This window comes from Micropterus dolomieu, linkage group LG20, assembly GCF_021292245.1.
Source record: "Micropterus dolomieu isolate WLL.071019.BEF.003 ecotype Adirondacks linkage group LG20, ASM2129224v1, whole genome shotgun sequence".
NCBI lineage: Eukaryota > Metazoa > Chordata > Actinopteri > Centrarchiformes > Centrarchidae > Micropterus > Micropterus dolomieu.
The window spans coordinates 9,641,455-9,667,139 of record NC_060169.1 but is presented as its reverse complement, the minus strand read 5'-3'; the positions used below and the strand labels follow the sequence as shown (position 1 = coordinate 9,667,139).

Below are 25,685 nucleotides of genomic sequence, written 5' to 3'. Positions count from 1 at the left end.
GTAAGATATTTATGTAGTTTGTTTTATATAAAATACAAATAACAATTATATACATATATATATATATCATGCATTAAATTTGCTCTCTAGAAATTGATGTCAGCTACCTTTCCCTTTTAAGTTTATCAGTGAAAGTTATCTCAGGCAAGAGGTGAGTGGGAAAGATTATTCTTGACCTTGGAAACAGTAGTTTGACCATGTGTAAGAAGACAGACCCTGGACAAGACTTAACACTGGAAATAGGTGACAGTCTAAAGTTTTTTGGGGAGTTTTTTCCTTTCCTTGAATTGGGGGTCTGTGAAAAGATTTGACAACTGTTAAACATGTGTACAAAACAGGTCACAGGGCAGGGATGGGGTCAGAGGTCATCGGCCATGAGTCATTTAAAGACCATAGACACAAAAGACCATCTTTGAACAGAGAACAGAGACCTAGTGTATATGACCACCTGTTATCCCATGAGCTATTTTTAGTTTGTCAAATATCTAACAAGAAAGTGTTATTTCTAGAAACATTTATCAGAACTGTATCTACAACTGCATGTGGTGAAGTTTATAATTTCTGGGAAATTCCTCTCGCCTGGCTGACTAGCAAGTACACCTTGTCTCTACGTGGTTGTTTAGAATAATATAATATCAAATATTTGCAGAATTTAGTGTCACTCAAAACAACAATTAGTATAATAATTGTTTTGGGTTTGAGGGGACTGATGATTCACAAGCACAGCAATGCATCAGTCTTGGCAAAGAGGGTGGCATGCTCATAAAATCAGTCCACAAAGTCTCAGCTTCTTGTCCCACAACATCTGCTCAAATGATTGTGAAAAATACTCAGCACAGTGCCTTGTGGATTAGAGCATCCGTATGTCGACCACGATGGAAGTAAACACTATTTGTGAGATGATGCCGCCCTTGGAAGTTCCTGAAATGGTCATCAGGAAGTCTTTCCAGCACAAGATTTAAAAACATATGTTAATGATGCACAGTCTTCTCCTCATTGTGGCAGATTATTAGATGCTTAAAATGGTCTCTGTGCTCTTACAAATTCATTTTGTTTTGTAGTCTGTAAACAGCTCTCTGTTCCAGAGCTTTGCAGAGACCAGCCAAGTTGTTTTGCATTCTTGTTCTTGGCTAGGCAGCAGTTGGGTAAAAGCTATAAATTATTTATCCATCGGTTGTTAGCAGAGATACACTGGATGCTAATAAACTCTGGCGATGTTTGATCTCCTCTGTACCTTTGTGCTACAAATAGTTGATTGTGACTGAGCTGTATTTCAAAGGAGCTGCTTCATTTTCTGTCTATTTACTGATGTAAGCAACTGGTGCGTGTTTTATTTGTTGGAAAGTTAATAAAAGCTTCACGTATAAGTGTTGACTGAGTAAAGCTTTGACATTACAGACATATGGGTTATATATAGTTATCAGGTTTGGCAAAATAGTACCTGCCTAGTCATTTTTAAACCAATAATAGATAAAAAGACAGAGGGAGGGACACAATATTATCTACTGAAATCTGTTCTGAACTGCATGTTGTCTGTGCCAAGAGACTCTATTTTAGTTTCACATAATGTTGCACATAGGTTTGTGTTTATTGATGTTTTAAAGGTTGGAATGTGGTATAAAACTGTTGTTGACTTTAGTGCTGCAAAGGATGCATTTTCTTAATACTGCATAAATATTTGGTGTGTATTACACATGTACACATATGCATCAGATCTAGCAGGATGAGAGCAGAGGAACCAGAAAGTTTATTGCAATGCTAAAAAGTAAGATCAAATACAAACTTCATGATTCTTTAATCTCTATCCCCCCTCATTTGTTACATCTCTATTTGCTCAGTCCACCTTCAAGTATGTTGTCCTATGCATGCTGTTTGTTGCTTTGATCTTTTTTGCATGTTAATGTTTTAACTTTAATTATTAGAAATGATTAAATAAATCATCATTAAACTCCATCTTGATGTATCACATGATGTCAGTTCAGCTGCAGTGAAGTCAGACTTCCCCTATTTTCGTTCAGCTCCTTTTAAATAGGTGGAACAGCGCCCCCCTGGATCGTAACGGGTCGCTCCTTGTCAGTTTGTGTGGTGAAAAGGAGTATTGCACTTCTAAAGGTAGAAGAGAAGTATTTCGGCCAAGTCTACTAAAGGAAGAAACGTTTTCAACCGTCTATTAAAAAACGGCAGTTATCAACCAATCAGACGTGTTAACTTAATGCCACAGCGAAACAGTTAATGTTTCAGGACTCTGTAAGTAAACTGTGAAAAAAATACAGCCGAGGGTTCACAGAAAACAACCGGCAAAGTGAGCTAGCGTGCTTAACGTTAATTAGCTAGTTTCCCCGCTGTTAGCTAGCAGTGCTATAAAGGTGGAGTTTCAGTGAAAGACATGAAGTCCAGAAATTATATGATATGGTTAGTCAACATGTTGCTACCATGAGGGACAACAGTCTTCAATCTTCAAATACTGGTATGTGTTACAAATACACCCCTATTCTTTCTGTCTGTTTTGTTTTTTCAGATGTGGCATCTGGAAAAAAACCCTGCATTTGTGGTTGCTAATGTTAGTTAAATCCCAAGTTGGGCTTGTGATTAATTTGTGGGAGTTTTTCATCCTTACCTTGCTTTTAAGATTCACTGTAAAACAAGTAATTAGTTTTAGTTTTTAATTAGTTTGTGTGTGGTGATGTGGAATACAGAGCACAGGCCATTTTTGTATTTCATAGGCTAGGGAGATGTGTAAATTACTGAAATGTATTTGATATATCGCAGTGGTGGAAAATAAGTACATTTACTCTCACTTTAATTTTTACAATTTTGAAGTACTACTTTAATCTTCTGCTACTGTATACTGTACAATTCAGAAGTCAATATTGTACTTTTCACTCCACTACATTTATTTGCACTTTAGTCTAGGTACTTTGCTGATTGATAAGATAACACTTTATTAATCCCTGGGGTTAAATTCACAAGCTACCTAGCAGTATACTGTAAGTGGGGTAGACAAAATATCAGAAATACCTCTCACTGTAACATATAGTTGTATTATTTTTCTCTATTCTTTTATTATTCTTATATAACTTGCATTTGTTTATTCCATATTTATATATTTCTGCATTTATTTATGTCAACTGTATGTTTGTCTAAGTGTAGCACCTTATCACCAAAGCAAATTCCTCCTATGTGTAAAACACTACTTGGCAATAAAGCTCCTTCTGATTGTGATTCTGAAAACACAAATCGCCAGCACCAAAATCTACAGCTTTCAAAATGATGATAAATTGAATCAACACCTCTCTAAAACAATTTCAACAAAAACTCAACTGCCAAGGCTTCACAGAAAAGAAAAAAAGAGTTAGTTAATTTATTTATTGCTGGGTTGTTGTATTAGACTGCACTAGTTTTAACTGTGTGTACCAAATAAACTGGTAACTGAGTGCATATCACAAAGGTAGAATATTAGAAACATCTGTTGTTATTTGTTGTGCTTTATGATGCTTTCATGCTGATGATTTGTATATTAGTGAAATATGAATTCTCGTGTTTGAGTATTGGGCCTGACTGTTGATGCTGCAATGTTGGGGTTTCCGAAGAATATTTTGGCTTTAGAAATATAAACATGACCGTTATATTTCAGATTCACAAATTTGGTAGGTAGTTTTGTTTTACATGCGTTGCATATAGTTTTCTGATAACCGTGCTCAGTAGCATTTCATATGTGTAAGAAGTGAATGAATATTAAAGCTGCAATGATTAGTTGATGAATCAGTTAAATGCCAAACATTTAATGGTTCCAGGTTCTCAAATATGAGCCATCATCTGATCCCAGCCACATTGCTTGTTTAGACTGCTGTCTGTGTTGTTTGAATAAAACAAACCACTAGGAAACGTCATGACTTCTCTTGTCTCTGCTTGGGAGATTTGTGCAAAACATAACTGGCCGCGAAAAACCCACACTGCTCAACATTAGGCAGTCAGCTACAGTAAAAGTTGATACTAGCTAGCGTCGGTGTACTGTTGACCTAACAGTCAATGTGTTTTCTTGCTGAAAACAAATCTCATAGCAGATTATAAAAAAACAACTGAGCACTCAATGCAGCTGGCTACATAGCTAACTAGCAAGTACCTCAGCAAACTGTCTCATAACAGGCCTAACATTAGACTGCTATATGAGATGATACTCTTAAAAACAGTCACATTTTGGATTTAAACACTGTGATGAGCGGATTTACAGTAGTTCTGAACTTTAATTTACCTTTGACATGCCAGATTGGTAATATATTCGGATCCTACGTCCACGCCTTTCTAAATGAACAAGCATCTTTTCATAAGCGGACCAGTCCACCACTGGTCAAACCACACGCTTAGTGAAGCAGGTCTTTATAATACACTGCCTGTTAAGGAACTCTTTGCGCTTACCACAAGATGTTAAATGGAAAATGGAAATACAATTTAGCTCAGTCATTTAAAACTCAATGATGTATTAGGGGGAAAAAACGGCATTATATTGGGATGGGATGTGAAGTATCGTCAGCATCTGGTTGATCATTATTATAATCATGTCAACACATTAACACCCCCCTACACACACATACTATGGCACCACCTGCATTCTCCACCCTCCTCTCATAATCTAACAAACATTCACTTCCAGCCCAGTCAGATTGGCTTAATACATCCACCAACTCCGGGGGGAAATTACTTGCAAGTTCTTTTCTTCAGCTGGGTATTGGCAGACCTCCATGAATAGTGTTTTCCCCTTAAAGACATATTACTTATGAATCAGAGGGAAAAAGAGGGGAATTACTGTTGTTAGAAAGAGCAGAAGTTATTAGAGAAAGTAGAAGTGAAACATTACCGCTGTGAAGGAGTGCTAAGAGACTTATAAAAACTACTCAGCCTTTGCACCAAGGTCAGAGGTTTTAATGGCAGAACTTGGACAGTAGCAGAGGCTGTGCCACCTCCACTATACTACATGTTAACACCTCTGCAAACGCATGAAGGAAAGTTCTGTGTAGGTTCTGTCTTGTGTCAGAGTTTCATTAGGTGTGGCAAGGTTTGTGCTTCCTGTGCTAAATATTACCCAGAGGCACTGAAGGCCTCTGAGGCCCTTGAGAACATTATTGCAAGTAGTGTAAGTAGCGGCTGCTGACTGAGGCGATCTACTGGACCAATTCCAAAACCTTTTTTGTATGTATTAGTCATAAAGACTCTGAAATATATAAAATAGGTTTAAAAGTACCAGAATTGCCCTTTATTTTGGGTTGGGATTTTCGTTATACACCTGTTGGCTTTAGGATTTTATTGATATCGCTAATGCCTATGGTTATGCCATATCACCTACGTGTGGACTCTTTATGAACCGTAACAGTCTAGCAAGAGACAAAGCAAAAAAAGAGTATAAAGATACTTTAAAACGCTATGCTAAATAACATCCTCTCTTGCTTGCCTGCAAATTCCTATATGACATGTAGTATTTGCTGTAATACTTAATCGCTCCCTATCTGTATCTGTACAGAATTTGCATGCAAGTATAGCCTTGTAGCCTCTGTAGAGATTGACAGTAGGGATGTAAACATGACTATTGTCTTGCACGCTGCCAATTTACATAATTATTTACCTGTAATTTCGACTTTGTGGGGACCTTTGTGTGAAGCAACAATATCCAGATATGACCAAAGATAATAGATTTTTATGCATACTCCCTGCATGACATTTTAAGTCAGAAGTCAGAAATTCCATTTGTGCAAAATGTTTAGTTTCTCAAGAAAAATTAGTAAATACCAGAGACATAAGAACATCACCAAGAGGCTGGTGTTTGCAGGGTTACCTCTTTCATAATGGCTAATGTTGCAGTAAGAATTACAAAGTTAGCATTAAGTATTGGCAACAGTATGTGCAACTTTACATTTCACCATTTAACCCTTTCTCATGTGTGTTAAACTTTAAGGTCACATACTGCTGAGAGGTTCAAACTGAACAGTATTTACAAGACTAAAAGCGTATGAACAGCAACACTCACCAGTGTTTACATTTTAAATTATTGCGTCAATGTAGGAAGTTGGCCATCAGGGGTTCACTTTAGCCGGCAACTTAAATACTTAAATTATGCTAAAATTTGGTTTTGCCACCGCTGTCATTAAGAGATTCACTAGAAGTGTTAATGTGACTAAACGTGGCACGAGATTCAAAAGACAAACACTCCAGCAACCGCGGCTCGACAGCAGTTAACACAATCATGAAATGTCGAAGGCGAAGCAAACGTCACTGGGCCAGTTTTAAAAAAACAAAACAAGTGATGGTACAACAAGTACTGCAGCCAAGGCAAGCAAGGCCACAGAAAAGCATCAGTCTCCTGTTCAACAAGAAATGGGTGCGGGGCGTGGATTCTTGCTACAGAACAGGATAAAAACTGACCTGAGAAGCCGCCTCACTGAGGAAAATGTGACAAGGTTGATGAAAATTGCAGGTTGTGCCAAGGGGTTTGATAACTTCAACTTTGAACAAGCAGCGGAACACTTCTATTTAATGAAGTCGTGCAGCAAATAAAAGGACATCTAACTATAAAGGAAGGAATCTCTGTCAGTATGTATATGTGCATTTACTTTAACACCAGAGCTGAGAGTGCCAAAGTTAGAAACACAGTCGCTCTGCGTCGCACTGTTTCCTTCATACTTGTCTGTTTCACACGTTGTTGTTCACACTGATTTTAATTTTTACACCTAGCTTCTTCATTTAGCATATTTTCAAGTTATTTAGCTTGATGGGCTTAGAATGCAAAGATACATACATTTAATGTAGTCTAATGTCATAGCAAGGCTATTTGTTTTATTTTACTCTTGTAACTTATATGCTCAATTTGCAAAGTTTGTGAAGAGTTAATTCTGCTGACTACTTTTAAGTAAACAAATTTGTTGGATCATAGTATTTTTTTGTGTTGTTTTTGCTGTTTAAATGTAAGCTATTTAAAACATATGTCCGGTATTTGTTCTATAGAACCAATCAGTAGTGGTTTACAATAGAGTGTGGGCAGAAAAACCCCTGTATCACGTGCATACAATTTAATGGCAGCAACATGTTGAAGTTTTCTTTTCATGATGTTCTTTCAAAGTGTATACATCTCATTAATCTAAAATGCATGTTTTATGCATTCATATGTTGGAGAAAGAGTTGGATTAATATTTTGCTGCACTGTAACTTTTACTGTCCTGTTTTATCTTGTTTTTATTATTTATTTAACTTATTGTATTTAAATGTCTTTTTATATTGCCTTATTTATGTAAAGCACTTTGAATAGCCTTATTGTTGAAATGTACTATATTCACCTTGCATTTCATTAACGTTAAGTTGGAGACCTAATTTACCTGTTAGGCCACAGAAAATGAAGGCTTGAGTTTACTCAAAACTAATCCGACCAGTTGTAAGATTTTGCTGTTGGGTAAATTTGGTTTATCAAAGGCGCTAGCAAAGCAACACAGTATGAAAAATTTGCACAGCAGAAATGTCAGATAAGTTGGGCCAACCTGTTTAACCATATATCATCTAACTTCTATCTAAATGTTGCAGTTATGGCTGAAAATGACAACAGAAATAAACAATTTTGCAGATTTTACACATCACTGCAATTACCACCATTTGCCAGTCATCTACCCAGCAGTGACTGTTATTAGAGCGACGTCGTGGTCATTCGGTCTATAGGCTATGGCCGGAATATTAAAAAACGTGTAGTGTAAATGCTGCTTCTGAATAAGATGATGATGATGAAATAATACAACCGGGTGCTTTTTACTACATGTCAGTTCTTTGTTTGATTAAACAACTTAAGCTTGATTAAAGTCAGGAAGACTGAGCCATGGGAGTCTGAGCCGTAGGCAGCTGGAGAGGTTGGTTTATGCTCATGTTATGGATTTGTATAAACTCTTATATGTAACTCCTCTTTTACCGCAGGGGGCCATTTTGTTTATGACCCAAGTCAAGCAGACCACCACGTCTGTATTCGCAAGCTCGTCTCACCATGAGAGCTGTAACAGGCCAGAGGCAGAGAAGTTTCTGTCGTGTGTTGAGCCCCAGACAGAAAACGGCACTCTGGGGAACCACAGGCATCCATAAATATTCAAGCCCAGAGAAATTTATAGAGTTTTTCGTTAAGGATTTATGGTGGGCTGCATAAGTGGTCATGGGTGGGGGTGGGGGGGCTTTTGAACCTTGTTTCAGGGCCGTGCTCAAGACCCCTCAGAGGGCCAGTGCTGGTGTTGAAGAATGGAAATAAGTGTTGAGATTCACAGATGCAAAAACCCTACCAGTGTGAAAGTAATTAAGTTTGGTGTCGTTTGGAGGGTTTAGCATTCCTGTCGAGTTGTTGCGTCATGGTGTTGGCCAATTTCAATGTGCGGCATTGCTTTCTCTCCTGTGAGGGAAAACAATTTTGTAGATCTGTTTAGTGGTTTAAAGGGTTTGGAGAAAAACACATGACATGACAGTGAGTTGTCATGTCTATCCAGTCAACAATATAGTGATTTGTGTATTTTGGCCTCATGATTTAACATGTCCTCACTTTAAACTAACACCAAAAACATTACGTTGACTCCAAAATTAGGAGTATTATTGGGTTGCTCTTTTTTTAATTAGTTCAATTTAAGAGGTTACATATACTTTAAAAGAAGCAAAACAATTAAGGTACAAGGTAGATTTATTTGTCACAATACAACAGGTTTTAGAGTGAATTAAAGTGAATTACATAAAGGCATCGACTGCAGCACGTACGCATTATAAGTTAAAAAGAGGAACATGACATGTTGGTCAACTTAAATTTTAAGCTCATGTTTTTTTTTTTGTGTGAACAGGAAACCGCTCTTAACTTTTGCGGAACATCATGGGTTTGGGTCAGCAAATTTGTCTTTCACAACTTGCTTTCCATTCGGCTTGACGGATACCCATCTGTGCTCACCACAACCACATGATGCTTAAACCAATACAAAACAAAATGCCTGCTTCATGTTACATTTCACACCTACTTTTTTTCTTATCCTTCTACTTCCTCATTTTCATGGCTCCTTTTGTCTCCTTCAACTTTTACTACTCATCAACCTCATTTAGTTCATCTCTCTCTCACTCTCGCCTTTCTTACGCCATCATTTCTTTCTCTTATGCTGAACTCTGTTATTTCCAGAGGTCTCTGTGCGACCTCAGGTTCCCTCCTTTTACTTTTTTTTTCTTTTTTTTTTTTCATTTGCCTGCTGCTGTCTAATGCACGTACAACTCTGTAACCAAGGTTTGTTGCGAAAGCACAATTTCACTTCAAAAACCTTCAATCATTGGTGTCTTCACACCACACCAAGATAATAGCAATTTCTAAGTGGGCACAGTGAAGTTGTACTCTCCAAAACCATTTTCTCTGTTCTCTTAGCCTGTGGCCTCTTTAAATCCCTTGTTTTGTCTGACCAGTTCAAAACCCAGAGATATTCAGTTTTACTAACCCATAAGATAAGGAAAAGGAGCACAACTACACATTTGAGGAGCTAGAACAAGCAAATGTTTTGCGTTTTTGCTTTAAAAGTGACTTAAACGTTAAACTGGTAATCAAAAAAGCAGCTGGTTGCTTAGATTACTGCGGATTGACACGATATATTAAGCGACTAATCATTTCAGCTCTATACATGTGTATAAATGTATGTGTATACTCAAAACACACGAAAGCTATAGGTCATGTTTATCTTTGTGTGTCCACTAGGGCACCATTACTTAGCAAGTAATGTGTGGAAGCATATTGTACTTGTACACCATAAATGGAAAATTTGTGGATAAAGGTAAGCCCGTTTGCTGACTGTAAAATGCAACTGCCATACGGTAACAGTTTTTCGTTGAGACATGGATGGCATCGCAAATTAACAAACTGTTTAATGTTAATTGTTAAAAAATGTTAATTCTATAAAGTACTTTAGGATATGCTACTCAGGTTGGGTTCCAATTTATTTGAACAACTTTGTAAGTTCAGCCCTAGCTTGCACATACATTAAACATGTATGTCTGAGAGAGCAGTCTGAAGAAACCACCAGGGTTTCTTTCTTCTTCCCACAAGCCACACATATCTGGCAGTGTCATGTGATCCCACCAGCATCCCAATAAAAAACAGGAAGCTTCATTTCCTTTCCTGCAACAAATTGCTCATCCGTCCTGCCCTGCCTTCACAGGCACTCAGATTTAGATAAAAGAAGACACTGAAACAAGGCCGATGTTACAAGAGAGTAAACAAGGCTGCCATGTGAAGAATCCAGCTGCATTTTTGCAATATATAATAGGGGAATTGCTGATGTCTATCTTTCTGTGACAGATGGGGTTACAATAAAAGCAGGGCTAAAGTAGATGGTGGTTTGATATCAGCAAAGATATAAGTAAGCTATTTGAGAATGCGACAGGCATGATCTGCTCCAGACAAATTTTTGCCATCTCAAGTGTGGATGCCTTGTCATATATTTTGGTAGAGACTTCTCTAGATGAAGATGTTGCCTTCATTGTTGTTAGACCATTAACATAACATCCTCCACCAATTATCAATACATCCTCTCCTGCTGAAGCTATTAAGGTGAGTTGTTTCTGTCTCATGCTATGGCTAGTGACGTTGATATGGCACTCATTAGTTCCAGTCTTGATATTATGCAGGAGAAGTATTTTTTTATGTCTGTGTGCACATGTGTGGGAGCACGTTTGTCAATGTTTGTGCATGCATGCATGAATGTGTTGAATCAATTAATCCACTTGAATGTGTGGTTTGATTTGTTTGCTAACTGCCAATTTGGTAAAAGGGATCATCGGTTTTACATAATCCAGTATTTATTACACAAGAGAGGGAACCAGTAGTGATTAAGGGGAACTCTAGACCTTTAATGGGTTAACATTATGCACAGCAAAATTGCCCTTAGCACCCTAAGCTAAAAGGATTTTAGACTTCTGTGTGAAAGGTCTCAAAATTCATTATTAGTAAAGCTAATGGGACTGACTAGAGGGCTGTTTTCTCATCTGTGTCATTAGTTCCTCTTACACGAGCCCTCGGTGTCTGTACACAGGAGTACTGAAAGTAAGCCCTTTCTGTTTTTTTTATTAGTTTATTTTTTTCCGTCTGGCAGCCCACGAGTGAAAATAAGATATTTGATGTTGTTTTGCTGTCTGTCTTTCCTGCACCCACTCCTCCATCACTTTTTTCACACTCTGCGGTATCTCAATCATGCCGTATACAAATGTGCACCCACACACGCTCTTTCTTTCTCAAACACACACACACAGCCATAGAGGGGAAAATCAGGCAAACTGCCATCATGAATTCTTATTAAAGTGAGATTATTGAAATGGAAGTCCTTGCTTTTCGATGTCAATCATTGCACATTATGCTAGTGGTGATAAAAGCATTTATTTTCCATCTAGTTTGAGGTCCAATTACTCCTGCAGTTTGATGTGCACATGGTGGTGAAATACAGGTTTCTCAAACCAAACTGGTCAACAACATGTTGGGCTGTCTATCAGGATTTAATGTGAGATGTCAATTAGGAGTCGCAGGACAGGTAGGCGTTATTCAGACTGATAAGGCTACTACTTTCAGATAACCTCTGCTCCTGAGCGGATATGCATTTCTCCAAAGATGCACTCACTTATTCCGGTCTATATTTGTATGCATCATCTACAGACCTGTTGGCTCTGTAGGCGAACTGCAGGGGGTCTGTGGTGGGGGTCTGTGGTGGATTTTTTTGTGGACTGGGGCTGAGCAGGGGAGTCATGGGGGATGGTGTTCGATTGACTCTCAAAGTGGTAGTAGAAGTGGTTCAGCTCATTTGCCAAGTGAGAGTCGTTGATGGAGTCGGGGGCTTTGGGTTTGAAGTTAGTGATCTGTCTGAACCCCCTCCAGACAATAGTGGCGTTGGTTGCAGAGGACTGGTCCTTTAGCCTCTCTGAGTAGGGGAGACCAGATATGGTTGTAACACTTTTTGTTTCAGTAACTATAACTCACTGAATTTCTTAGCTAGAGTTCTCAAATTTTTATACAAAGGACCCACATTTGTTCTCTACAAATGGCACCAATTCAATCCTCTACAATAATATCACCGACCTCGTGAGTTGATGTCAAATGCAATGTGTTCCCTTGTTACAACCTACCCCAGTAGTGGGGTAGGTTGTAACACATGCTGGGATAAGTTGTAATAATCACACAAAAGAAGCAAAAATAGATGCCACAATATATGATATGCTTCCAAAACAGGTAGTTAAAAGAACAATGTTTCTCTCTTGCTGTAACAGACTTGTCTAATTTATCTATAGAATAAACTTACTTTAAAGTATACTTAATAAATACTACTACAATGTAATTAATTAAAGAACATCTCTGTACATCAATAGGTCTAACTAAAAAGAGGTGTGTGTGTGTGTGTGTGTGTGTGTATTTTCTTATTCAGAGTCACAGTCAGTGCTTGAAGTGGGTATGTATACCAGCACTTCAATATTTTACTCACTGGCGTCCCGGGACTTTTTCTTACGCATAGGCACTTCTCACAAGCTGCCCATACACTTTTCTACCCTCTCCACCGGTGGAGACAGAGTATGGAAAAGGTCCAATGAAGATACATACGACAACATGTGAATGGGGAGTACTGGTCACAGTGCTGACAAATTAATGCTGGTAACCCTGGAGTGCAGGCTTGGTGGGCCCAGACTGCATAGGGCAATCTGGAAAATATTAAAATCAAGAAAGTACCTAGTTTTATGTATCATGGGTGGTTGTAACACTTCTTTAAACCCCTGTCAGCCAATGTTTAGCTAGCTGTATTTCCATAGTGGTTTGAAATTAGAAAGGGAAATCACATGTTCCCTGAGAAACTAGTCAAACAATTCTATCTGCAATAGTATAGATACTAAACAAAAAATAGTCTTGGTCAAAAACTTTACTTTCTTACCTCAAAATCAGTTTTTTCTCTGTATATTCTAAATACACCTCTTTCTAGACTTGATAACCACCATGCCTGATCGGGGAGGAAGTAGGTAAATACTGAAATGATCACCTAACTCCTATCTTTTCTCTATTTGGTGGAATTGGTGTTGTTACAACTCTCCCCATGTTAGAACCATACCCGGTCTCCCCTACAGTCATTTAGCTTCTCGCACCTCCTTGCTAAACCCAAACTTTAACGCCCTGCACCCGGCCCTGTCCCCACTCCTAAATGCCTTCTCCTTTTCCAGCCTTAGCTGTCTGAGTTTAGCTGTGAACCAGGGTTTGTCATTGTTATAACTCACCTTGGTGCGTGTTGGTATACAGCTGTCTTCACAAGCTGATGCAGGATATCTGTAAACTCGTCAAGATTGTTGGTAGCAGTACTGAAAACATCCCAGTCAGTGCAGTCCAAACACCTGAAGATCTTCATCAGAATCAGCTTTTATTGCCAGGTATGTGTACACATACGAGGAATTTGACTCTGGATTGTACATTGCTCACAATGTGCTTACTCATACAAAAATACAAAATCACAATAATAAAATAAAATCAGATGTGTGTGTGTGTGTGTGTGTGTGTGTGTGTGTGTGTATATATATACACACACACTATGAACAAAAACAATATAGACATATTAACAAATAGTGCAGTGAGCAGAGTGAAAGGGATGTACATGTCGGAGGTGGATGTGATATACAGGTACATATATACGCATACATGTACACAGTGCAATGAAGCATAGTGCAAAGGATGCTGGAATAAATAAGTATAAGTAGTTTGTGCAGGAGTAATGACTTGAGGTAGGTGGATTTGTTATACAGTATCTACAATATGACAATATAACCGTATGAACAGCACTGAAATAGAGAATGGTGAATAAATAGTGTTGGCCAGTAAACAGGTGGCTGAGTTACTGGGTTATTGCACAAGAATTGTTCCTGACACGTGAGTCAGGGTGTAACAGGACAAGGGGTGTAACGTTACACGTATTCGTACTGGACCGTTTTGGTACAGGGTGTTCGGAACGGTGCATATGTGCACCGAATACAATCTTTAACGTCATATATTAGGCTTGTTTTTTGTGTGGAACATACGTAAATTCCGAGTTTCCACACGAACATATTAAGTGGCGGACCAAATCCCCGCCTTACAGCGCTACACAAGCAGCACGCTTTAGCCCAGCCTCTCGCTAACTACTGCCTTGAGCATCATGGCCAGTGCGGAGAAGCCAAAGCTTGAAAACCCTCCCTTATTGTTATCCTGTTCTGTTTGGGAATACTTCGGTTTTCTTTCTGTAAATAACATCACAGAGCTCGGTGTAGACCTGCTCTTTTATGAAAAGCGCTCTGAGATAACTGTTGTTGTGATTTGGCACTATATAAATAAAATTGAATCATTTGAATACAACAACAGACAAGTCGATAAGACGAAAGCAGTGGGCCGACATTTCTTAGTAGTGATCGGGTATGTTTCTGCCAACACATCAAACTTGCTAACTCACTAATGATATTACACGAAGGAGAACGTCACTGCAACACGGGAGACAAACAAAAACGAGCACAGTGCAAATGCCTTTCGGCATTTAAACAGACTTTAGAAGTTTTTTTTTTTTTTTATCAGAGCAGGCCTTCAAGCTGGGATTGATAATGCTCATAGACGGAATAAAAGAATAAGAAGAATGCTGCACTGTAATCCATATTATATATTTTTTATTATATTTTATTAGCTAAACGTGGAATTGATTTGAGAATATTTAGTAGAGGATGTGGTAGTAGTTTGCAGCAGTATTTTATTTCTTTTTTATTTATATAATTTATTTATTATGTGTAATTTGGAAGTTTGTTTAAAAAATTGTAAACTAATTTGGATGTTTACAAAACTTCATACACTGTAAGAAAAGATACACCATATCTAACCAGTAAAAATGAGGCAACAGATTACAAGCAATATTATTAATTAAATTTCACAATGTTTGGTGTTGAGTAAATATTAATTAAATGAGACCCTTAATAGTTATCCATTTAATATGAGTAGATTCCAATAGAAAACAGTACAGAATTAATTATAACCTAAACAAAATATTGAGTTGATTTGAAAAAGATAAACTCCCTAATGTGTAAATAGTACTAATAGAAATTAATATTTTTTTTATCAATTAATTAATTATATTTATCAATGACATATAATTGACGATCATCTACACATAAGAAGCGCGGGTGCATGGGGCAGCCGACCCAGGCCCCTGGCCAGGTAGGGCCCCACTGCATGGCCGCAAATGTGTTGTCATTTGCTTGTAGACACGACCACACAAGAGACTTTCGGTTTGTTGGACAGTGATCAGTGCAGCCGTTCTTATCAAATGAAACAGGCACTTCACTCCTGGTTTCAATAGTAAACCCATAGACTGTAGACTATATAAAAAAACACCGCAAGAAAGACAATTACCAACAAAAAACACTATATTCTAAACAGACACGTTTAAAAAACCTAATTCACAAAGTAAATTTTGTATTTCAAACAAATAGGAGACTTATTAGTTAATTTTAACAAAACTCTCTTCACCGGCATGCATCATGGGAATTCTGAGGGACTGTTTTAGGCTTCTCACCCTGGACTCACACAGGCGGCTGTGCGCCACGGTTTAGAGCCGCTTTGGTTCTGAACATAGACTGTATATAAGATCTGCAGAGCCCACAGTGAGCATTTCAGAATAAGAGCGTTTTGCCTGCCTGATTTTTCTGACATGTTTAGATTTAGTGGGATAGATGTTTCTGTGAGGACGTGTGTGCCGACTAAAACCTTCTGCACATACAACAACCAAAAACCCTGGTTCACAGCGAAACTCGGGCAGCTTCGTCAGACCAAGGAGGAGGCCTTCAGAAGTGGGAACAGAGTCCTGTACAACCATACCAGGTAAACTCTGACTGAGGAGGTGACCATCCCCCAACACTGCTGGTACTCAACAACTGGCAGACGAGCTGAATGGCTTTTATTGTAGGTTTGAAAAGCCCACAGTCACACCTCTCCCTCGCTCCAACACCATCTTCAAACAGTCACCCTACACACCCCCCCCCTCACCTGCACTCAAGATCTGTGAAGAGGATGTGAGCCACCTCTTCCAAAGGCAGAAGATCAGGAAGGCTCCTGGTCCAGACGGTGTGTCTCCATCCTGCCTGAAAATCTGTGCAGACCAGCTGCCCCCCATCTTCAACAAATCACTGGAGCTGTGTGAAGTTCCTGCTTCAAACGCATCCTGCATCATCCGGGTCCCCAAAAAACCCTCCATCTCTGGACTAAATGACTACAGGCCTATCGCCCTGACATCTGTAGTGATGAAGTCCTTCGAAAGACTGGTGTTGGCCCACCTGAAGGACATTACAGGCCCCTTGCTGGACCCCCTGCAGTTTGCCTACAGGGCTAACAGGTCAGTGGATGATGCAGTCAACTTGCATCATCCTGCAACACCTCAACTCTCCAGGGACACATGCAAGGATCCTGTTCGTGGATTTAAGCTCGGCGTTCAACACATCATCCTGAACATCCTCGGCACCAAAGTCACCAAGCTCACTGGGCCAGCCTCCACCTGCCAGTGGATCACAAACTTCCTGACTGACAGGAGTCAGCAGGTGAAACTGGGGAACATCTTATCCAGCACCCGGACTAGTAGCACTGGCGTCCCACAGGGATGTGTGCTCTACCCACTGCTCTTCTCCCTCTACACCAACGACTGCACCTCAAGAGACCCATCTGTCAAACTCCAGTCATCGGCCTCATCCGGGACGGTGGTGAGTCGGCCTACAGATGGGAGGTTGATCAGCTGGCTATCTGGTGTGGTCAGAACAACCTGGAGCTTAACACGCTAAAAACTGTGGAGATGATTGTGGACTTCAGGAGGAGCCCCCCCACTCTGCCCCCCATCACCATACTCAAAAGCCCTGTGTCTGCTGTGGAATCCTTCAGGTTTCTGGGATCCACTATATCCCAGGACCTGAAGTGGGAGCCTAACACGGACACCATCATCAAGAAGGCCCAGCAGAGGAGGTACTTCCTGCGCCAGCTCAGGAAGCTCACCCTGCCTAAGGACCTGCTGATCCACTTTTACACAGCCATCGTGCAGTCAGTCAGCAGATCCGTCACTGTCTGGTTTGGATCTGCCACCAAAAAGGACAAGGACAGACTACAACGGACAGTCAGGACTGGAGAAAAGATCATCGGTGCCAACTAGGGCTGAGAACTATGCTGTGAACACGCTGTGATTATAATGGAGCTGTTTGCAAAGTGGAGGAAGAGAGAAAATAGTGAGGGACAAAGAAGAAAGTATGGGATTATTTCAAACTATAGAAAACTCTAACTCTGTAATGTTACCGTCCTTCCACCGTAAAACAAAACTTATGCCACCTCGGCAACAGCACGACGGCACCTTATCAGAAAGCAACCGGTGTTGTGCCAGCGGACACAGACAAGGTAACAGTTCAGCAACTTTAGCATTTAGCTGAAATCATGATTGATTGTTGGGTTGAAGGCTAGCCAAAGTAAGCCGCAGTCCTCAGCTGATAATGTGCACGTGCGTTTGTTGTTCTCCTTTTTGGGCCGTGAGTTGTAACCTCACAGTGATGAGTTAACTCTGTCGGGGAGCTGCACCTTTTAACCCTTTTAGCTTGCTCTGTAGCTCAGATAATCCATGCTACCTGCGTGTGCTAATCCATCCTTCACCCAGATTCTTTGTCTTTATAACTGTTATCTTTATTATAACAAACAGCTGTTTCGTGTGCAGGATCGCTCATTTCCCGTTTCACATTTCGGTTTTCTTGACAAAACGTGGTTTGGAGACCAGCGTCAAGTACTTCTTAAATGACGCATCGATGAATCGTTGAAATAATCTATCGAAGCTTCGATTACTAAAATCATCGTTAGCTGCAGCCCTAGTGCCAACCTGCCCTCCATTGAGGACATATACAGTGGGTACAGAAAGTATTCAGACCCCTTAAAATTTTTCACTCTTTGTTTCATTGCAGCCATTTTCCAAAAATCAAAAAAGTTCATTTTATTTCTCAGTAATGTACACTCAGCACCCCATCTTGACAGAAAAAAACAGAAATGTAGAAATTTGTGCAAATTTATTAAAAAAGAAAAACTGAAATATCACATGGTCATAAGTATTCAGACCCTTTGCCGTGACACTCATATTTAACTCAGGTGCTGTCTATTTCTTCTGATCATCCTTGAGATGGTTCTACACCTTCATTTGAGTCCAGCTGTGTTTGATTATACTGATTGGACTTGATTAGGAAAGCCACACACCTGTCAGACCTTACAGCTCACAGTGCATGTCAGAGCAAATGAGAATCATGAGGTCAAAGGAACTGCCTGAAGAGCTCAGAGACAGAATTGTGGCAAGGCACAGATCTGGCCAAGGTTACAAAACAATTTCTGCTGCACTTAAGGTTCCTAAGAGCACAGTGGCCTCCATAATCCTCAAATGGAAGACGTTTGGGACGACCAGAACCCTTCCTAGAGCTGGCCGTCCGGCCAAACTGAGCTATCGGGGGAGAAGAGCCTTGGTGAGAGAGGTAAAGAAGAACCCAAAGGTCACTGTGGCTGAGCTCCAGAGATGCAGTCGGGAGATGGGAGAAAGTTGTAGTAAGTCAACCATCACTGCAGCAATCCACCAGTCGGGGCTTTATGGCAGAGTGGCCCGACGGAAGCCTCTCCTCAGTGCAAGACACATGAAAGCCCGCATGGAGTTTGCTAAAAAACACCTGAAGGACTCCAAGATGGTGATAAATAAGATCCTCTGGTCTGATGAGACCAAGATAGAACTTTTTGGCCTTAATTCTAAGCGGTATGTGTGGAGAAAACCAGGCACTGCTCATCACCTGTCCAATACAGTCTCAACAGTGAAGCATGGTGGTGGCAGCATCATGCTGTGGGGGTGTTTTTCAGCTGCAGGGACAGGACGACTGGTTGCATCGAGGGAAAGATGAATGCGGCCAAGTACAGGGATATCCTGGACGAAAACCTTTTCCAGAGTGCTCTGGACCTCAGACTGGGCCGAAGGTTTACCTTCCAACAAGACAATGACCCTAAGCACACCGCTAAAATAACGAAGGAGTGGCTTCACAACAACTCCGTGGCTGTTCTTGAATGGCCCAGCCAGAGCCCTGACTTAAACCAAATTAGGCATCTCTGGAGAGACCTGAAAATGGCTGTCCACCAACGTTTACCATCCAACCTGACAGAACTGGAGAGGATCTGCAAGGAGGAATGGCAGAGGATACCCAAATCCAGATGTGAAAAACTTGTTGCATCTTTCCCAAAACGACTCATGGCTGTATTAGATCAAAAGGGTGCTTCTACTAAATACTGAGCAAAGGGTCTGAATACTTATGACCATGTGATATTTCAGTTTTTCTTTTTTAATAAATTTGCAAAAATTTCTACATTTCTGTTTTTTTCTGTCAAGATGGGGTGCTGAGTGTACATTACTGAGAAATAAAGTGAACTTTTTTGATTTTTGGAAAATGGCTGCAATGAAACAAAGAGTGAAAAATTTAAAGGGGTCTGAATACTTTCCGTACCCACTGTACCTTACAATGATAGAGTAAATGATTTTCAAGATGAATTCCAACGTGTCAGAGCTTTAAATTATGTCATTCCTGCTTATGAGGTAATAAACGTTTTGTTTAAATCTGCCTCATCTATTTAAGGCTTCTGCTTTTTACAGATGAGTTTTAAAACAATCCTGAGTTTACGGTATACAAATTCTTTCCTGTGGAAAATGTGCAGGTAAAACAATATTATCAGTGCATTAAAAAAGAGGGAAATATGGGAAAATGTGTTATCATTAAAAATGGGCTAAATCAAATTTTTTCAGATTATATTTCGAAATAAGCAGATCAGACTTGTGTGAAATGCAAACTTCTCAAATACACTACAAAAACAGTTTTTTTGCACAACTGTGAAAATTCCATATTCACGTTTTACTTGAACAAATACATGAGAGACATTTTTTATTTAGGCCTATGTATTTTATTGATGGTGATTGTTTGCAATAAATGTAATAACATGATTCCCAGTTTTAAAACACTGCAGACCACTGATTGGTCAGAGAGAAATGTCACTTGCGCAGGAAATCTGCGCTCTCATGTAGGATTTCACAAATTCTTCTTTTGGCTTGATGCCTTCAGCCTTTTCTGGAACAAGATTTGTCTCCTCGCTGTGAGAAATCAAGAACACCATCCCTTCTATATACTCTACTGTGAATGTGTTTATGTCGTATTGAAGATGATGTCACAGCAGTTTCACACGCCGTTGCTATCCTGCCTACTGCAGTGGGAAAAAAAATTGAGATAAGCACCTGACGCCAAAAGAGAGTCGAGTTGAGCCTTACCATGGAGTGGAAATTCCGCTTCAGAGACAGAAATATAGCCTGTAATATTAGGCTTATTATGTGTGCCTGTATGCATATGTATCACAGATGAAAAAAATATGCCAATAATATATAAAAGTAGATTAAATTATTAATAACAAGCAGCCAATCAAACAAACCATGTCCATGGAAATGAAATAGATAGACCAATAAGGAAACATTTTCATGTTATATATTTTAGTAAGTGCTTCTTATCCAGAAAAATACAATTACTACCATGCAGTACACACACCAAACATTTGGAAGTCAAGTTAACATAGGGGTTTCACCAAAAATGTTATAATAGCAAATTAATTTGGAAGCAAGCAGGACACTGTTGGATTGACAAGAAGATGCATCACAGCGCTCAAGTAGCCAAGAGTGACAGGCTGGCTTGGCAATGAACCAAATTCACCCTTATCTTGACAATTTCACTTCTGGTGTTGGTTAGGTTAAATAATACATATTTGACTGTCAACAAGCATTAATATGCCAAATTAGCTGCAGCCTTCAAGTATTTGCATGGCCTATGTGTATCTGACTCATCCATGTGAAAGATCATAGTGTGCTGGGGGTCATTATATCAATTATATGTATTTGTCCGTGCGCATACCATGCTGAATGAGGTCATCGGATCATCTGCTGCATGTGAGCCTGAGGGTCTAAATTCTAATCCCGCTGGTTGAATTCCAGCTGTCTAAACATGATGTCACGTGCCTATGCTTCGCTGTTAACACTCAGGTGGTTTTCCAAACTGATTTCTACTCACTAACCCATCACTATGGAGTGTTATTCTGTATCTGAAAGTCAGACTTGAGGCTGTGGAGGGTATAAAAGCAGGTAAACTGGGATGACCTTGCCGCTCTCTGCCATGAGCAAGAAACATCAGTCACCTTGGATACTGTTACTTTATATATACTTTGTATTATATACTGTTTAACTTTAAATGTATAAGATGATACATACCATCATCCAAAACAGTCAGCATCTGCAATAAAAAAATATTTATATATTGCATCTTCCCCTTACAGTACATGTACACCAGCTTACCTCATGGGGTTTCCAGCTTGCCAGTCACCTGATCCTGCTGCTCCTACACACTGCCCCTCATTATCCCATTATCCCCACAATTTACAGTACCTGTCTGGTTACTGCAGTAACCTAACTGTATTTGTTGTAATATGCTAAGTTGTCCCTCCCCCATGCCTGTGTTTCACCCTGCCTAGTTTTAACCATTTCCTAGCCCACTTGGAAATGTTTTCCTGATTCCAACTCTATGGGGAAATTTGGGGCCATCCGAGGATCACTTGAATGCACCGTTAGCAGCTGGTTGCAATTTGCAAACCCCACCACTATATGCCACTAAAACTTACATACTGAACCTTTAATTTTCCAAAGCAGCTGGGTACTGTAGGTATTAGCAAATCCTACTCAAACAGCATAAAATAGTGGATTTTTGGGGAGGACTATTTTCAGCTACACATGAATACACATTTGTTTGGCTAGTGAGGGTTTGCGGCTGCTGGATGGTGTATGTGTGATGGACTCAAAATGTACTACACTGGCTGTGTTCTTGGTAATGAAGTCACTTGTCACTCAGTGCAAGGGTGTGGCTCACTGAGTGTTTTTAATCGTTTTATGACAACAATGGAAGTCCATTGCACAGAGGAATAATCTGTATAGGTCTTGCACAGACAATACTTAACAGTGGTGTTTGGTGACTGCTTTTGGGTTCACCCCCCTGAGTCCCAATCTGTACCAGTGCAAACTATGGCTGTAAAAAAGGAGAACCCCAAAGTTTTACCACCACTTCCTGGGGGCTTGGTGCTCACTGTCTGAGTATTTTGTCCACCTCGTGCCCATCCTAGCTGGCATAGGACAGTATGACAAACCCTCCCTGCCCATGTGCAAACCAATGCAGAGTGGATAAGGCGAGTGTGTAGGTACTGGATTGGGAATGAGCTGCAGATAGTCAGAATGAAAGACAAGTGCAGTCGCTCAGAGAAACCCATAGAGGAACAGTCTCATTGTTTTCCTTCCCTGAACACCTGTTAGCTGAAGAAACAGTGTGTGAAAAACAGAAAGTTTCATATTCATTTCTTGCGCAAGCTTCAAGGAGCATGACATGCAGATGTTATCATTTGTGTGGAAGAGAGACAGTGAGTGGAATTGGTAATATGCTCATTAGAAAACATGTGGCAGAAATCTCATTAGTTTTGACCATTTCATAATTAGACAGAGGATTTATTATTAATCAGGCCATTACCCATGGAAAGGCTCAGTCTTGTCCCATGCCCCTTCCCGCTCCTCTACACATGGGTTTGATTGACATTGCCAGGGGTGTGTGTCTATATGAAAATGAGACCTCAGCTGCTCGACCTTGGCATAAGCAGAATACTAAAAGGGCACAATGCATGCATGGAAAGTTTCCATGCATGCAACTTTCTTTACAATGACAAAGGGTTTTGCTTACAGGATGTTTACCTGGAGGTTACCTGCCTGCTTTAGAGTGAACAAGCTGTCATCTCAGTCACTGTCACTATATTTTTAACACTAATGGAAGGACACATAAGCCAGCAGCTTTTCACCACCCTGCCTCCTTAACTCTGCTCTAGGTCTTTACCCAGAAGCCTGTGCTGTTATCCAGTTACACCGCATTATGAATTAATCCTCCTCAGCTGTCTGAACCAGAATCTTCCCCCCACTGTGCCAATGTGCACACTGCTTTCTGACCTGTCATTTGTTTTATCAGTGATTAGCTAAAGCGGCCTTTCAAGAATGGGGCTGGAAAAACTCACTCATTGTTTTAAACATTCATTGACTGTAATTGTGCCATGGGTAAGGAAAATACACCCATTTAAGATGTAAGATGCAGATATACTTCCACTCCCCAATTGTTTGGTCTTCTCTGCAACTTAATAAATCTTTATTGTGTATACTTCAGCTTTGCGTACTGTCTATCTCAATCAGTTAGCCAGAAAGTTTTTCTGTCAAACATTTTACAAACACAAAACACATACTTTTCTTTTTTCTTTGATAATGCTTATGACAACATTTGCATTTATTTCTCTGATTCTGTATAAATTGTATTGATTACAGCTTCTTTCAGGGTCACACTGTTTTTAAGCCATTTACCAAAGCAAACATAGAAGTATCTTCCTGACTGGGCATCAGTAATCGGATGCCTCAACAGCCCCGTTCATACAAAAAAGTCCCCGCATTGAAAAGGTATTGAAAATGATGTACGTGTCACTGGACAAAATTGAACAGTGAGGCTGTGTCTTTACAATGAATGAATGAATCCCTGTTCTGTTGTGGTTTATTACCTGGGAAGAGATATTGTCCAGTTAAAGACTAAATTATCTTTCCTTCTTATCAGTATGTACTCTTTACAAACAATTTAAAGATGTGTGTGTATAGTCTTTATTTTGAGGCATGAATTTGCAAAGAAATATTTTATTCATGGGTTATCAAAATACAATCTGCATCTCTGAAAAGATTGAGATATTTTTGGTGAAACTGTTTTTTAAAATATGCATTACTCATTAAACAGAAAAGACGCTCATCCCCTGCAGTTGTTAAAGTGAGATCTGCCTTTGTGATCACCGTGGGTGTTTGTCAAGTGTTCTGTTTTTGTTTGTGTGTTACATTTTCAGTGTACATGAAAGGACAGATTACATATTGTGTTCCAGTAGTGAATGCATTATGGTATATGTCAGAGTGTTTTTAACATAGGACTGTGTCAGTGCGTCATGTACTATGGAGTACACATGAGATGCTGTTTTCATAAATACACAAACTGTTTTGGTCTCCCTAGCAGAATTTCCATACAGCGTACATGCATTTTCAAATTGAGGAATTCAATATTGCAAAAAAGGTTTTGGCCGAGATAGAAACACTGGTGGATGGAAATAGAGAAAAAGAAAAGATGTAATAAAGGCTGACAGAGACAGCTTTTTCAAATGGAACTTGACATGGAGTACATGCCTCTTCATCTTCATCTACAGTAGAGAAAGCATCAATTCATGTTGCCACTAACTGTAACATGCCTCCACTCCACCTGATATACTTGTCCCAAACATAAAGCATAAAAAGAGCTGAGGTGTTAGGGGTGTACCCGACCACAACATCCTTGGGTCGAGTCCAGATGAGGGCCCTTGTTGCATGTCACAAATCAAAAATGCCACAGGATACACTTCAAAAAACACAAATGAATTCATAAAATTTTAAAAAGTCATCTTTGGTGATTAGCAGAGTTTGTGGTACTTGATTAATTCTGTAATCTTACATTTCATGTTGCTGGAATTTCATTTCAGCATTTACTTAAAACTTGCACAACAATTAAATAGTGACATATTTTACCGATAGGGACATATTTTACAAACCCTACTTCGACCTGTCTGAAAGACTTGATGGAGCAGCTATGAAAAATTATAAAAGCACTGAGGCCTACGTGTGGGCTATGGTACTGTTACACACAGAGGGGGATTTCATCTTTTTCAAGGCAGATGTGAAGCCCAGCCAGTCCAGCAGCCCGAACCTTCTGGCTCCGGTACTAACGTTACTAGTTAGCACCCAGGGATCAGTGGCTTTGTCGCTGGTTCGGGAAGGTCGTGTAGCCACGCGGCCTTAATATTATGAAAGGTAAGACTATCTAGATTATATGCACATTATTATTATTATTATCTTGCAATGTTCGTGTTGTTAACAGACGTATGTTAGTACTGCATAAACCCAACAAATTGACAGGATGTGTTTGTGACATACACAGCTGATGACCATCTGCAAGTATCATGTCAAATCTCCTGGAGGTCAGGCAAGTATATATAAAAGTTAAAGTAAGGTAAAGAGTAAAGGTTTATAAAGAATAACTGACAACGGTGGTTGTTCCTCAGTAGAGTTATATGTACAATGCAGCTGGCTCAACACATTGGGTTACTATATCAGATGTAGGTGACTTCAGGTTGAGTGGTGATTTTGAAGCAAAGCTGTGGTCAGAGACAGATAGATCCTCCCATTTTGTTTCTGCATCATAGCACGGAGGCATGTAGATGTGGTCATCCTCACAGTTCTCCACTGCATCTGTGTAAATAATATAACAATAAACATATTTTTTAAAATACATCATGAGTTTAATATATCATGGCCACCACAATTGAACAGAACAGTGTGTGTGAGAGAGGTGTATTAAAAACGAGACAGTATAGACACAATCTCTAACTCTTGTTAATACGAAGGTCAATACCAACATCTGAATGAGAGATGTAGTTAACTAAGCTGGCTGGCTAACATCTGTGATATATGTAA

General features: G+C 39.7%; 1 protein-coding gene across 13 annotated transcripts in view; it reads left to right on the top strand.

Annotated features, from left to right (window-relative positions):
- Positions 1-2,118: 2,118 nt before the first annotated feature.
- LOC123959195 (transducin-like enhancer protein 3-B) overlaps positions 2,119-25,685 on the top strand; it is a 187,296-nt gene continuing 163,729 nt past the window's right edge. For 10 of the 13 annotated variants that reach the window (XM_046033135.1, XM_046033136.1, XM_046033129.1 and 7 more), the window contains exon 1: positions 2,119-2,467. The gene's annotated coding sequence lies outside the window, so the exon portion shown is untranslated. The remainder of the gene's footprint in view (positions 2,468-25,685) is intronic. The other 3 variants (XM_046033132.1, XM_046033131.1, XM_046033125.1) reach the window with 1 other exon arrangement.